Source organism: Eriocheir sinensis, unplaced genomic scaffold (genome assembly GCF_024679095.1).
Source record: "Eriocheir sinensis breed Jianghai 21 unplaced genomic scaffold, ASM2467909v1 Scaffold404, whole genome shotgun sequence".
Lineage (NCBI taxonomy): Eukaryota > Metazoa > Arthropoda > Malacostraca > Decapoda > Varunidae > Eriocheir > Eriocheir sinensis.
Genome location: NW_026111726.1, coordinates 39,702 through 54,792, shown reverse-complemented (window position 1 = coordinate 54,792; position 15,091 = coordinate 39,702). Strand labels below are relative to the sequence as shown.

The 15,091-nt window shown below is 45.7% G+C and overlaps 4 long non-coding RNA genes across 8 annotated transcripts; 1 reads left to right on the top strand and 3 right to left on the bottom strand.

Moving 5' to 3' along the window:
- Positions 1-1,472: 1,472 nt before the first annotated feature.
- On the bottom strand, positions 1,473-4,576 carry LOC126992128 (uncharacterized). The gene is made up of 2 exons (XR_007746233.1): positions 4,495-4,576; positions 1,473-2,190 (listed from the first exon to the last, which is right to left on the bottom strand). It is a non-coding gene; the product is annotated as an uncharacterized LOC126992128 (long non-coding RNA).
- A 4,746-nt stretch (positions 4,577-9,322) lies between these two features.
- On the bottom strand, positions 9,323-11,304 carry LOC126992131 (uncharacterized). 5 transcript variants are annotated; one of them, XR_007746236.1, is made up of 4 exons: positions 11,129-11,304; positions 10,862-10,997; positions 10,599-10,728; positions 9,323-9,864 (listed from the first exon to the last, which is right to left on the bottom strand). It is a non-coding gene; the product is annotated as an uncharacterized LOC126992131 (long non-coding RNA). The 5 variants fall into 5 exon arrangements; XR_007746234.1 differs by lacking the exon at positions 10,599-10,728 and adding an exon at positions 10,339-10,533; XR_007746238.1 differs by lacking the exon at positions 10,599-10,728 and adding an exon at positions 10,404-10,533.
- Positions 9,894-10,311, bottom strand: LOC126992132 (uncharacterized). The gene is made up of 3 exons (XR_007746239.1): positions 10,203-10,311; positions 9,999-10,134; positions 9,894-9,930 (listed from the first exon to the last, which is right to left on the bottom strand). It is a non-coding gene; the product is annotated as an uncharacterized LOC126992132 (long non-coding RNA).
- Positions 10,449-11,421, top strand: LOC126992133 (uncharacterized). The gene is made up of 3 exons (XR_007746240.1): positions 10,449-10,566; positions 10,762-10,829; positions 11,298-11,421. It is a non-coding gene; the product is annotated as an uncharacterized LOC126992133 (long non-coding RNA).
- The last annotated feature ends 3,670 nt before the right edge of the window (positions 11,422-15,091 follow it).

The following is a 15,091-nucleotide window of genomic DNA, read 5'->3' as shown; positions in this document are numbered from 1 at the left end:
ATTATTTTCTTCGAAGAATTTCACCATATTGTCGCGAATGATAGTCTCCATTAACTTACAAACAATCGCTGTCAGGCTAATTGGTCGATAGTTTCCTGGATGAGACTGTCCCCCTTTTTGAAAATTGGTGTGACATTTGCAAGTTTCCAATCCGACGGACCTTTTCCAGCTGTTAAAAAATTATTGGATATGATGGAGAGCGGTCTACAAATTTGATGTTTGATTTCTTTTAAGACCCTAGGGGTAATTTTGTCTGGAACATGAGCTTTGCTTACTTTAATCTTTTCAGTTGTGCGTAAAATGTCACTTTCTACGATGAGCACGCCACTTAACATCTTTTCGGTCCTTTTAACCTCCGGCGGTTGAGGTGATAAACAATCTTCGTCGGTAAATACTGATGCGAAAAAGTTATTTAGGATTGTAGCCATTTAATTTTCATCGTTCGTGTGGTTACCATTTTCATTAGCAAGAGGTCCGATACCACAAGTGAGTGACGTTTTATTATTTACATAGCTTAAAAATTCTTTAGGATTAGATTTACTCGTTTCTGCTATATATTCTTCAAGATTTTTCTTGCTTCGTTTTATTAATTTCTTGGTTTCGCGGCGAATTCTGTCCAACTCTAGTTTGTCAGCCTCGCTCTGAGTTGATATGTATTTACTGTATAAGCGTTTTTTAAGAGATAGGCTATTTTAAATTTCGTGTTGCCACCATTTGGGTTTCTTCTTAAAAGCTGAACGTCTGTTACGATAGGGTAAGCATATGCTTATGGCATTGTTCAATACTGTGGTGAAGGCCCCCCAAGATTTACTAATATCTGTTTCCGCCGAGATTTCAGTCCAGTCAGAATTATTTAGAATTGATCGGAGTCTTACGAAATTCGCTCTCTGATAATCAGGCACCTTTTCTTTGCTAGGTGTTACTTTACTTTCTTTCATATTGATGCTGAATGTGATTGTTCGGTGATCGCTAGAACTAAAAATTGGACCAACATTTACTTCGTTAACTAGATCAGCTGTCGTTGAAAAGATAAGGTCAAGTATATTATTTTCCCGAGTCGGTTCTTGAACGTGTTGATGTAAATCACTTTCTAGTAAATTTATATACAGGTCGAGCCCTGTATGACAGTTCAACGGTTCACCCCATCTTTTCACTGGCAAGTTAAGGTCCCCAACAATTACTGCCTCGCAACTGCTACTTGTTTCTAATAATATTTCACTTAATGTGTGGTCGATATCAAAAGTCTGCCTTGGCGGTCTGTAGATAAGTCCAATTACTATTTTACGAGATATTTTTTTTTTAATTTCAATGAAGACCGTGTCTACATTGGTTATAATATCTGTTTTCACGGATACTGGATGGAGAGAGTTGTGGATATAAAAGATAACGCCTCCACCCTGTCTGTTCTCTCTTTCATGACTAAAGATGGTATAACCCGGTGTCGTGAGGAAATAAGTAAACCACCTCAAATGCCCTTTTCTCTAGGCTTTACTCGGCAAGAAAACCCTAGGTGCGTACAGTACCTGCAGCCCGAGTGCACTGGCTTCATCGACGAAGAAACTAGATACGTTAGTTTCGAAACCATATAATACGATTCATATTACATACGAATCACCTATCCCGAACGATACATATGAAACACTAAAACGAACAAGCACTAAAACCCCAACAAATACAGACAACTTAAACTATAGAATCACCACATTCTCCCCCTCTTACAAATAACTACGTACATATCACACGCCTAGTCTATCCGGAGCTTTCCTGACTCTTGTTGAACGTCTTAGTGGTTCAGGTCTTTCCTCGGAAGTTTCGGGCGAGTCGCTTTTTCTTGTGTCCGGAAGTCTAGTGTCATCGGAGGCTGGGTAACAAGCGTCAGGAGTGGCTGCCCCTCCATCGCTGTCATCGGTAGAAGTCGGTTCTGGAGCCGAAATCTCTTCAGTGGGTGTTGTCCCATTGATGTTCTCTTGCATGGTTGTCTGTTCCTTAGGGGTTGGAGCCAGGTCCCTCGTAGAGACGGTAGACCTTCTCCCATCCGGATGGCTAATGTGAGCGTAGTGTGGTGTAGCACTCTCGAGATCAACTTCTTCCACTAACGGATCCGATTTGGAATTACGAACAAACTTCCGCAGCAGGACAGGTCCAGGTGTGGCAAGCCAGGAAGGTAAGGAGTAACCACTAAATGATCTCCTAGGGAAAGAAAATAACCTTTCATGAGGGGTTTGATTGGTGGCAGTACAAAGGAGGGACCGAATGGAATGAAGTACTCTGTCCAGAACTAGTTCCCACTGAGACTCGGGGAGTTTGGAAGATCTGAGTGCTAGGCGTACAGTTTTCCAAATAGTACCAATCTCTCTTTCACATTGTCCGTTACCTTGGGGGTGGTAGGGAGTGGAGTGTGTCATGACGACACCGTGGCTCAACAGAAAATCTGCGACTTCACGAGACATGAACTGTGTTCCTCTGTCCGAATGAACTGATGATGGACAACCGAACATAGAGAACAGTTTAAGGAAGCAAGCTTTAACAGTTTGAGCAGACATATCTGGGCATGGGAACACAAATGGGAATCTAGAGTACTCGTCTATCATTACCAGGAGGTATTTATTCTTTGTAGTAGGTTTCGGTCCAGCGAAATCAATAGAGATTCGGTCAAAGGGTTGCGTTGCATGGATCAGGTTATCAACTGGAGGTTTAAAGAATCTAGGTTTCAATTCAGAACAAATACTGCATTGAGAACAAACCCTCCTTACATCATCTAGAGAAAAAGCCAGATTTTTAACTTTTACAAAATGATAAAGTCTTGTGACGCCAGGATGACACAGAGACACGTGTACTTGTTCGAGAGAGACTGAGCCTGGGTTAGTATTAACTGAGCATGCACGAGACTGTGTCGCAAGGGATGTTTTGAGGACCTGGTCGGTACTTAATGTCATACAAGTATTCAGAGAGCTCAAGACGCCATCTTAATATTTTGTCATTCTTAATTTTGGAGGAATGCCGTGAGTCAAACATGAAGGATACAGCTTGTTGGTCAGTGACAATAGTGAATTTGCGGCCCAAAATAAAGTCTCCACTTACGTACGGCTTCAATGATAGCAGTGGCTTCTCTCTCCACAGCAGGCTGAAGTCTTTCAGAGCTGGTCAGGGTTCTGGAGAAGAAAGCTACTGGCCGACCAAGCTGGGAAAGAGTGGCTGCTATGGAGACAGAGGATGCGTCAGTCTCGATCTGGAGTGGCAAAGTTTCATCATAGGCAGCTACTGAAGCCTTACAGATGTCTCTCTTTAGCGATTCGAAACATTTAATAGCTTCAGAGCCGAGTGGAAAACTCTGGCACAGCAGAAGAGGCTGTATACGCTTAGAATAGTTAGGTATCCAGATGGAATAGTATGAGAAGAGGCCAAGCGCTCGTTTAGAGAGGGTGAATCATTAGGAACTGGCATTTCTATCAGGGGTCTGATACGATCTGGATCAGGACGCAGAGAATTATCGGAGATGCAATACCCAAGATAAGTAATTTCTTTTAAGCCGTAGTGACACTTCTCCAAGTTCAAAGTCAAGTTGTACTTTGAGGCTACCTCCTTGAAACGCTGAAGGTTCCGGTCATGTCCCTCCTTGCTTACGCCGCATACAATAACATCATCAATGTAAGCATAGGTGGCTTGCAATTTGTTGTCAGCTATGATAGAGTCCATGATTCTCTGAAAAACAGCAACGGAGTTTGTCAGACCGAAAGGAACTCTGGTAAATTGAAGTAACTGTCCGTCAGCCTCAAAAGCAGTGTACTGTTTCTCCGTTTCTCGTAAGGGAACTTGATAGTAGGCATTTTTCAGATCAAGTTTGCTGAATATTTTGTACTTAGCCATCTTGTGAATTAAATCATGAATACGAGGCATTGGGTAAGCGTCTATTGACGCAAAACGGTTTATGGTACGAGAGTAATCAACAACCATGCGCCGCTTGTGTCTCTCATCGCTTGTTACTAGCACTTGAGCTCTCCAAGGGGACTGACTCTTCTCTACAACACCTTCTTGTAACAAAGACTGTACTTCCTCATGAATAAACTGTTCATCCGACCCCGAGAACTTACGAGAACACGTGGAGACTGGCTTTGTATTAGGGGACAGGTTAGGGGAGAGGGATGGAGGATCAATAGACATTGATGCTACGTTACATATAGTTAGCTTAGGTAAAGAGCCATCCAAAGTGCATTCCACAGCCTGGTGTTTTTCCATGAAGTCTCTGCCCAAGATTACTTTATAACACAACTGGGGAAGAACTGACAACTTGAATTGAGGATACAGACTGTCGTTAACTTTCAGGTTGACAAAGCAATGTCCTCCGGTAGTAGAAACTTGGGAAGAAGCAAGGGTGACATCAGTCTTTGAAGGGTACACAGGAATATTTAAGTTTTTCACAACCTGTGGATGGCTGAAACTAATAGTACTTCCACTGTCAATAAGGGAGTTCACTTGCAGTTCATTGACACTCACAGGAATTGTAGAGCTCCGCGGCGTAGTAACAGACGCTAATACTGGAGTGGCGGCAGTAGTTGGTGTCAGGGCGCAGTGTCCACAGGGAGGGACCAGGGAGGTAGAGCCAGGAGGTTCCATAGTAGCAGCGGCTGCGGTGTAAGGTCTTCTCGATCGTCCAGGGTCGCGCAGCTACGGTGTCCGTGGTGTTAACAGAGGCCTCCGAGGTAAGAGCAGGAGCAGCCGACACGTTCCCTGGAGTGACAGGTGAAGAGTATCCTTCAGCGTTGCGTTGAGAAGTGTCGAGGCTTCGAGCAAGTTGTACGGCCTCATTCAGGGACAAAGTTTCTCTCTCCAATAGACGTTGACGGATGGTAGGAGAGGCGAGACCAGTGATGAAGGCATCTCTGATGGCTTCCTGAGTGTAGGTGTCAGCAGTCGCGTCTTTGTAGTCACAGTCTTTAGACAGCTGCTTCAGAGACAAGAGGAAGGTGTCGATGGACTCGGCCAGTTGCTGCCTGCGAGTAGCCATTTGATGCCGGGCGAAGATGATATTCTTGGGCTTCACGTACACAGTTTTCAAAGCTTTGATGGCCTCCTCGTATGATGGGCAGTCGGTGATGTGGGTGTATGCTTCTGGAGAGATGTAGTTGACGAGCAGCTTCAACTTGTCAGGTGCAGGAGATATAGACTGAATGAAGTTATTGAAGGTGCAGAGCCAGTGGTTCCACTGAGCAGGCGTAGTGTCTTGTGCACCCTCGAAGCGTTCAGGTTTCAGTAGTCTCTCCATCTCCAGCTTGCTTCATGGATTCTTGCCGAGTAAATTGTCGCGAGGGAATAAGTAAACCACCTCAAATGCCCTTTTCTCTAGGCTTTACTCGGCAAGAAAACCCTAGGTGCGTACAGTACCTGCATCCCGAGTGCACTGGCTTCATCAACGAAGAAACTAGATACGTTGGTTTCGAAACCATATCATACGATTCATATTACATACGAATCACCTATCCCGAACGATACATATGAAACACTAAAACGAACAAGCACTAAAACCCCAACAAATACAGACAACTTAAACTATAGAATCACCACACCCGGTTATCTATATTCCGCAATGAAATCTCTATTTGAAGTGTCTATCCAAGATTCTGTGATTCCGATGATGTGATAATGATTTGAAGCTGCGAGGACTTCTAAGACTTCAAAATTTGTTACGTAGGCTACAAGCGTTTACATAGCAAGCTTTAATGTGATTCGAGTCGGGGGTTTTGCGGGCTGAGTGCCCCCTTACGGTGGAGCTGCTGGTGTTCTCGCCTCCGCGTTTTTTGGCTTTCGAAGAGCCACTTGGTCACAGAGCAGCCTCCCGAAATGGGCTGCTCCAATAGGGTTTAAGTGGATGCCATCAGCAAGGAACAAGTTTGGATCGTAGTAAAAACTGTTCCACAAGTTAGCGAACTGGACGTTTTCTTGTGAGCAAAGGGACTGAAGTCTGTTGTTTGTGCTGAAGGCCTTACTGTAAAAGCTAGATTCGGCACCGACCCTCGGGAGGATTCCTGAGATTATGATGTTACTGGCATCCGTTTTACGTTTATACTGCTTGATCATGCGGCGGTATTTCTCAAGCAGTTCCTCAGAACGGGTTGTCTTTGTCATTTGTCCCCGCGTGAATGACAAAGAGGGTGTTTCGGTAGGCATTTCTCGTGACATCATCGCACGCTGCGGTGATGTCGTCCAGTCTGGCACCTGGATAGCAGTAACGTTTTCTGCGGCCGTTTGATGAACGACCACAGAACTCAACCAGCTGGCCACGCACCATGGAGTCCCCAACTAGGCGAGTCTCAAACTCATCCTCCATGGTGTATGCCAGCACCTGGAACCTATTGAAGGTAATGGGGGTCAGTAAATCCTTGGTTGCCTGCTTCGGTTTGGTTCCATTCCTTACAGGTTGGAACACGGCATCCTGTGAAGCAGGAAGAGAAGCGTTAAGTGGGGCAGGCTGGAAGGTGTCCTGTGAGGCAGGCTGGGAGGTAGCATGTGAAGCAGGCAGGGGGTTAGCCTGTGAGGCAGGCTGGGGGTCAGCCTGTGAGGCAGGCTGGCGGTTTTCCTGTGAGGCAGGCTGGGGGTTTGCCTGTGAGGCAGGCTGGGGGTTAGCCTGTGAGGCAGGCTGGGGGTTAGCCTGTGAGGCAGGCTGGGGGTTGGCTTGTGAGGCAGGCTGGGAGTCAACCTGTGAGGCAGGTAACACGTCCTCCCGTGAAGCAGGAGGGTCGTCTGGAGAGGGCACAGTCTCGGTGGAGGGCCTCTCCACCATCGATGGTGGAGTCACTGCCACATTACTTAAAACAAATTCCTGAAGGGCTTCGAATTTCTTTTCAAGATCATTATGCTTGACTTTCCATTCAGTCACAGCCTTCTGAAGTTGTAATCTTTGAACGCAGAGGCGGCAAGTTTTACTCAGGAGCGAGCACTGGCGGCCGTCTGCTTCATCTCGACTCTGCAGTGCTCATTTTGTCAAAGATATATTACAGGCAAGACTTATCAGATTATTACATGAGCTAACACTCATTTAGGTATTGTCCCGGGTCCCCTAGCTTATTATGTGACGGGGGATTACTCTGGAACGGGATTTACATGAGCTGGCGGAGGTAAACAAGCTGGCGGAGGTAAACACGCATGTCGGCGCTCAAGCAGGGGAAGAAAATAGGAAAGGAAACTCAGAGGAGGCAAAGTGCACAGAGGGACAGAGCTCAGTGCTGGGTGGAGTATATAAGTGTAAGCAGGGAAGTGACCAAGAGTGCGTAGTGTAAGGTGACTTGCCGTCACCTGCCCTCACCTGTCGTCACTTGCCCTCACCTGTTTGCCTGCCTGTGCTGCCTACCTGGGCCTACCTGGTCAGCAACAGGAGATCAACCAGGCAGAGGGACAGCCAGTCAACCGACCAGCCAGACAGTCAGTCAACCACCCAGTCAGTCATCCAATCAACCAGTCAGCCATCCAGTCGGTCTGTTAGACAGAGAGTCAGCTTACCAATCAGCCAGCCAATTAACCCACCAAGCAACCAGTCAGCCCACCAGTCAACCAGACAGCCAGCCAGCTAGACAGCCAGTCTACTAGTCTCCTCCTCCAAAAGCACTGATTTGTTCGATATATCTTAGTTTCGCAGCATTCCCAAGCGATCTCGCGTAATCACTTAACACAAATGATGCTGAAGGTCCTGCCAGTTGCCCGCGGGTAGTGACTTAGGGAGGGGGCACACGTGGTCCGTCTGCTCACTCTGCTGGGGAGGTGACCACCAGCGGGTCTGCAGACGACGCACAAGGTGCAGACGACGCTATTTCGTGACGTCACTGCAAAACCTCTATACTCGTAAGAACATAAGGGGCCATATTCTTAAACGTTTTAGGTCCGTGCCAGTATCTCACAATCTACTTTATGAAACATCACTATCTCTTCATATATCTTTTCTACAAACCTTCAACAGTCATGGAAACGCTTTGAAAATCCAATTCAGGGACTTTTTTCTTACTCCTGAAAATAGGGGATAAAGGTGCGGAGCTTAGTTGACCCCGCAGCCTACACTACCTCATCCGCCACGTTGGGTTTCTCCTCCTCCTCCTCCTCCTCCTCTTCCTCCTCCTCCTCCTTTTCCTCCCTCTCGCTAGCTCCCCTTTCTTGACCTCTACCTCGTCGTCTTTTTCCTTTGCTATTTTAGCCTCCTCCTCCTCCTCCTCACGCGTGGGTCAGTGAAATGGGTATGCCTGGGAAAGGTAAACTGAGGTAACCTGCATGTCACAATCGGTCCTGTGTCGCCGGCTGAGGGGGTCTGCTGTTATCTGCGCGGGGTCACGGGCCAAGGGGACGGAGGAGCGCGCCGGGGTAATGCGTAGGTTATCGTGTGACCTCCCCCCCCCCCCTTCATCCCTCTTCCCACCATCATCTTTGCCTTATACAGTGTTGCGTCCTGGTGTTTTTTCTTGTGAGTGTTTGATATATTGTTTTAAATGAGGGTTTGATAGTTTTATGCGTGTATGTGTGTGTGTGTGTGGGGGGGGGGTTAGTGGTTGAATGTAGGGAAGTGAGTATTAGTGGGGAGTTGAAGGAAGATTGTGTGCTGATAGCGGAGACAGTAGCAGGAGGGGAGGCAGGCAGAGGTAGAAGAGTCACCCAACCAGTCAGGTATTAGTACAGGTGTGAATGGGGTTTAAGGGCCATATTCATAAACGTAAAATAACATAAGAACGTAAGGAGTCTGCATGAGGCCGGTTGGTCTATACAAGGCAGCTCCTGTAAGTCTAATCCCACCTTACCTCACTATCCATGTTAGATCGTTAAGTGGTTTGTTAGTTTGTTTGTTAATGGGTAGTCAAACAGCTGTATTACCGTTAGTTAGATAGGTTAGTTAAATAGATAGTTTGATAGTTAGTTAAGCAGTTAGAGTCAGTTAGTTAATTTTACTATAATCTATATTTATTTATTTATTTATTTATATTATTTTGTTTATTTATTTTTATTTTATTTTGTTATTTTGTTTTTTCTTTTTCCTTTTCTTTCTTTCTTTTCTTTTTTCTATTTGTTTTCTCTTTCTTTTCTTTTTTTCTTTTTTCCTTTGTGTTTTCTTGCTGTTGGTTTTCTTTTTTGATGTTCTTTTTTGCTATCATCCTCTTGTTGATGTTCGTTGGTCTGGGTGAGCCGCTTTCCTCCCAGAAGAGACCCACCCATAATTTTGGAGATGTTGTTAGGGCCGAAAGGTGGATGATGTTTGTTTTATTTTATTTTCTTGATGTCGTGTTTTTCGTTCTTTTTATTGCATTTGTTTTCTTTTTCGATGTTTTCCTGTTCTTTTTCTTTTTACTTCTTTTTGATGCTTTTTGTTGTTATTTTTTTCCCATCATCCTTTTGTTGATGTTCCTTGGTCTGGGTGAGCCGCTTTCCTCCCAGAAGAGACCCATCCATAATTTTGGTGATGTTGTTTGGGGCCGAAAGGTGGATGATGTTTCTTTGTATTTCTCTTTTCTCGATGTTGCTCATTTATTTCTGTTGCTTTTCTTTTTCGATGTTTTTTTCTGTTCTTTTTCCATATTTTTTTGGTGTTCTTTTCTATATCATCCCTTGTTGATGTTCTTTGGTCTGGGTGAGCCGCTTTCTCCCCAGAAGAGACCCACCCATAATTTATAATTTTGGCGATGTTAGGGCCTAAAGGTGGATGATCTTTTTGTTTCTTTTCTTGATGTTTCGTTTCTGTATTTTCCATTTTTCTGGTGTTCTTTTTTATTTTCCTTTTCTTTGGTGTTCCCATCGCGTGGATTGTCTAAGACAGTATAACGAGCACCACAAGCCCGGGTTTATTTAGAGTTTGCTCTCCTAGGCAGATTGCCTACCACGGCTGACGACCTCCACCTGCCCGGGTTTTTTGTTAGGTTTGCTCTCCTAGGCAGACTGCCTACCACGGCTGACGAGCTCCACCTGCCCGGGTTTATTGTTCGGAGTTTGCTCTCCTAGGCAGATTGCCTACCACGGCTGACGACCTCCACCTGCCCGGGTTTATTGTTCGGAGTTTGCTCTCCTAGGCAGACTGCCTACCACGGCTGACGACCTCCACCTGCCCGGGTTTATTGTTCGGAGTTTGCTCTCCTAGGCAGACTGCCTACCACGGCTGACGAGCTCCACCTGCCCGGGTTTATTGTTCGGAGTTTGCTCGCCTAGGCAGACTGCCTACCACGGCTGACGAGCTCCACCTGCCCGGGTTTGTTGTTCGGAGTTTGCTCTCCTAGGAAGATTGCCTACCACGGCTGACGAGCTCCACCTGCCCGGGTTTGTTGTTCGGAGTTTGCTCTCCTAGGCAGATTGCCTACCACGGCTGACGACCTCCACCTGCCCGGGTTTGTTTAGAGTTTGCTCTCCTAGGTGAATTGCCTCCCACGGCTAACGACCTCCACCTGCCCGGGTTTGTTTAGAGTTTGCTCTCCTAGGTGAATTGCCTACCACGGCTAACGACCTCCACCTGCCCGGGTTTGTTTAGAGTTTGCTCTCCTAGGTGAATTGCCTACCACGGCTAACGACCTCCACCTGCCCGGGTTTGTTTAGAGTTTGCTCTCCTAGGTGAATTGCCTCCACCGGCTAACGACCTCCACCTGCCCGGGTTTGTTTAGAGTTTGCTCTCCTAGGTGAATTGCCTCCCACGGCTAACGACCTCCACCTGCCCGGGTTTGTTTAGAGTTTGCTCTCCTAGGTGAATTGCCTCCCACGGCTAACGACCTCCACCTGCCCGGGTTTGTTTAGAGTTTGCTCTCCTAGGTGAATTGCCTCCCACGGCTAACGACCTCCACCTGCCCGGGTTTATTGTTCGGAGTTTGCTCTCCTAGGTGAATTGCCTCCAACCGCTAACGACCTCCACCTGCCCGGGTTTATTGTTCGGAGTTTGCTCTCCTAGGTGAATTGCCTCCCACGGCTAACGACCTCCACCTGCCCGGGTTTATTGTTCGGAGTTTGCTCTCCTAGGTGAATTGCCTCCCACGGCTAACGACCTCCACCTGCCCGGGTTTATTGTTCGGAGTTTGCTCTCAGGTGAATTGCCTTCCACGGCTAACGACCTCCACCTGCCCGGGTTTGTTGTCGGAGTTTGCTCTCCAGGTGAATTGCCTCCACGGCTAACGACCTCCACCTGCCCGGGTTTATTGTTCGGAGTTTGCTCTCCTAGGTGAATTGCCTCCCACGGCTAACGACCTCCACCTGCCCGGGTTTATTGTTCGGAGTTTGCTCTCCTAGGTGAATTGCCTTCCACGGCTAACGACCTCCACCTGCCCGGGTTTGTATAGAGTTTGCTCTCCTAGGTGAATTGCCTCCCACGGCTAACGACCTCCACCTGCCCGGGTTTGTATAGAGTTTGCTCTCCTAGGTGAATTGCCTACCACGGCTAACGAGCCTCACCTGCCCGGGTTTGTATAGAGTTTGCTCTCCTAGGCAGATTGCCTCCCACGGCTAACGACCTCCACCTGCCCGGGTTTGTAGCCGGAAGATCTCCGGCACCTCCATCGGGGCCCCGAGGGACGCCGAGGAGCCCTGCCTGGAGCCCTCCATTCCTGCCATGCTCGCCAGGGAGACCTTGGGCTCGCTGGCGCTCCACACCCCCGCCGAGGCGAGGATGCAAGAACTCGCTTCTTAAAACTACCAGACTGGATTATAAAATTAATCATAATTACTGTGAAGGCGCCGGTCACCGCGTTTATCGGTTCAGGGATGGAAGACCGACGGGCCTGGGAAACGCGCACAAGCATCCAAAGGAATCCTCGCGACGGCCTGCGACGCAGCATCCGTTTCCCTTTTCTTTCTCATTCCAATTTTTCTTTTTTATTATATTTTCCTTCTCTGATTGATTGATGGATTGATTTTACTTGGTAGGAATCTGTTCACCAATTAACATCATTCAAGTGTACATTGCACCCACACACCTGCGGAGAGAAAACACCAGTGAGAGTGCTGACGCTCACGAGGACGGCCCGCTAGAGTTTCCTAACATTCGCATCGGGGCACACTTCTCCTTAGTCGTCTGTCTCTTTATTTTTCTCTTCTCTGTTTCATTCTATTTCTCCCTTTCTTTCATCCTTGCTCTCCATCTATGAATTTATTTATTTATTTCTCTCTCTCTCTCTCTCTCACACACACACACACACACACACACACACACACACACACACAGACGCACACACAGCTTTCGTAGGCGTTGTGGGTATTGCCAGGGGTAGTTTAATGACCCTGGTGGTAGTCTGACATCCTATCTGTACTGTGGACCTAAAAAAAACACTCATGAGAATCCGACTGATCTGCTTTGACCCCTGTGGAAAAAGTTGGTATGAGAGACAGAAGCGTCTGAGAATACCGGCCTAGGAGTTGTCATGTATAAGTCGAGTGTCCTCTTGTTGGGTTAAGGATATGCACTGTTAATTATTTATTCATTTATTGGCATCACAGGAGGCGGCTCAAAGACAAAACAAAACACACTCACTAAAAAAACACCAACCACTTCTCCCACAAAAACACTCACCATCATGTGTTGTTTTCTTTTTTTTCTCTCCCATTTATATATTTATTTTCGCATCATAGCAGGCAAACATTAACACACAGCACACACAAAAAACGATAACCACTTCTCCCACCATCAGAAAACAGTCACCATAATGTGCTTTTTCTATTTTTTTCTCTCCCATTTATCTAATTATTTTCGCATCACGGGAGGCAGCTCAAGGGTAACACAATAACACCCCAAGAAAACTAAACCACTTCTCCCACAATCAGAAAGCACTCACCATCATGTGCTTTTCTCATTTTTTTCTCTCCCATTTATCTGTTTATTTTCGCATCACAGGAAGCAGCTCAAAGGTAAAACAATAACACACAAAAAGTCTGTCCACCACTTCTCCTCCCACAAACACACGAAAAAAATAGCTGCCATCAAGTGCTTTTTATCTTTTTTTCTTTTCTTTCATTGATTCATTGAGTTTTCACATCATAGGAGTTTCATTTGATGTTGATGAAAGTTCAGCATGCAGCTTTTTTTTATATTTATATTGCCATTGTGCGGAACTTATTCTCTGAGTATGTCGGAAAAAATGACTGAACGAGATGGGGAAGCAAAATGGGGTTCGATCCTTATGAGAAGAAAGTTTTATCTACGAATTATTGGGTCTGGATTAAAGTCTTCCTCCACCTCTTCCGCTGCTTCCTCCTCTTCCTCCTGTTCTTCCTCCACTTACCCTCTTCTAGGTTCTATCTGTACACCTCTATATAGTTTCTCGTGGAAATACTACAAGAATACACAGTCGTTCCACGCACAGCATGATGACGTCACACTCTCATCTGACCTAAATCTAGGCTCCAGGGTTCTCAAGAAAACAACAACAACTAAAAGTAAAGGGATAACTCATGTGTGAGAAAGATAATGCAAATAAAAGATAGCGAAAAAAAAAACCCTGATGTTAAGGGCCAGTCTTACAGTCCAGTACAGCACGTTTGTAAGCTCCCCAACCAAACACAAAACACGACGAAAATGCCTCGTATAGTTTTTTTTTTCTTACAGCAGAGGAGTCAGTTCAAGGGCATAAAGAAGGTAACAAATGTGAAAAAACACTATACAAGGAATTTTCGTCGTGTTTCGTGTTTGGTTGGGGAGCTTACAAACGTGCTGTATGTTTACGAAAGTGCGTCGCCTCCTCTGGCGACGGCCGCGGCGACGCTGCAGTCGCCGTAGCCGTGAAATAGCTCGCAGAGGGTTTAGGGTCGTGGAGCATAGTTAAACTACTCCAACCGAACTTTACGACCTACTAACGTGGGGTCTGCGCCCCCCTCGACCGCCCCTTCTAACCAGCCCCCCCCCCCCCCCCTTGACTCCCCCACATGTATATGTGACTTATTTCAGCGAGGAGGTATTTCTCGCAACACCTGCTGCAGCGTCGCCGCGGCCGCCGCCAGAGGAGGCGACGCGCTTTCGAAAACATTAATCCCAAAAGTATTAAGGGTGCATGTTGGTTAAGGTCATCTGTGCTGGTTGAGCTGACTAATCCATGTATGGCTGGGCCAGCAGCCGGAAAATGCTTACGCAGGGACACTCATGTAAGAGACCTCCTCGGGAGGGCAGAAAGTGACGCGCCCTCGTCGTGGTTAGACCTCTGGCGAAAAGTTGTACTTCCCGTCTACCTCTCTAGGTTATCCCCTATTTTCAGGAGTAAAAAAAAAAGAGTCCTTGAATTGGATTTTCAAAGCGTTTCCGTGACTGTTGAAGGTTTGTAAAAAAGATCTATGAAGAGATACTGATGTTTCATAAAGTAGGTAATGAGATACTGGCACGGACCTAAAACGAATCTTAACCCATTTCGGCGCCCGAGCTCACATATTTGACACGGTTTTCGTACGAGTTTTCGGTATTTCCAGGAGTATTTTAATGGTCCTAGTAGTAGTTTGATTATTCTTCTGTACCATGAACCTGAAAACACTCTCATGAGAACCCAATTGATCCCCTTTTTGGCCTTTGGAAATAGTTGGTGTGAGAGGCGGAAGTGTCTGCCAATACTAACCAAGGAGTCTGCAACAGGCCGGTGGGCGTATACATGGCAGCTCCCGTGAACCTGACCCCACCTAACGTCACTATTCACTCTGATCTTCATAATCTTCACCCATTTCTAGTCCACTGCAGCATAGGGGCCTTTCCCAACGTCCTCCATCTCTCCATCTCTCTCTCTCTCTCTCATTTCCTCCCATCCTCCTCCTGACCACACTCACAAGCATACATACACACACACACACATACATTCACCACACACACACAAACATACATATATATATATATATATATATATATATATATATATATATATATATATATATATATATATATATATATATATATATATATATATATATATATATATATATATACTATATTATATATACTATTATATATATATATATATATATATATATAATAGTATATATAATATAGTATATATATATATATATATATATATATATATATATATATATATATATATATATATATATATATATATATATATATATATATATATATATATATATATTCTGCCTATAGTGCTTGTAGGCCAATTCTTTAGGG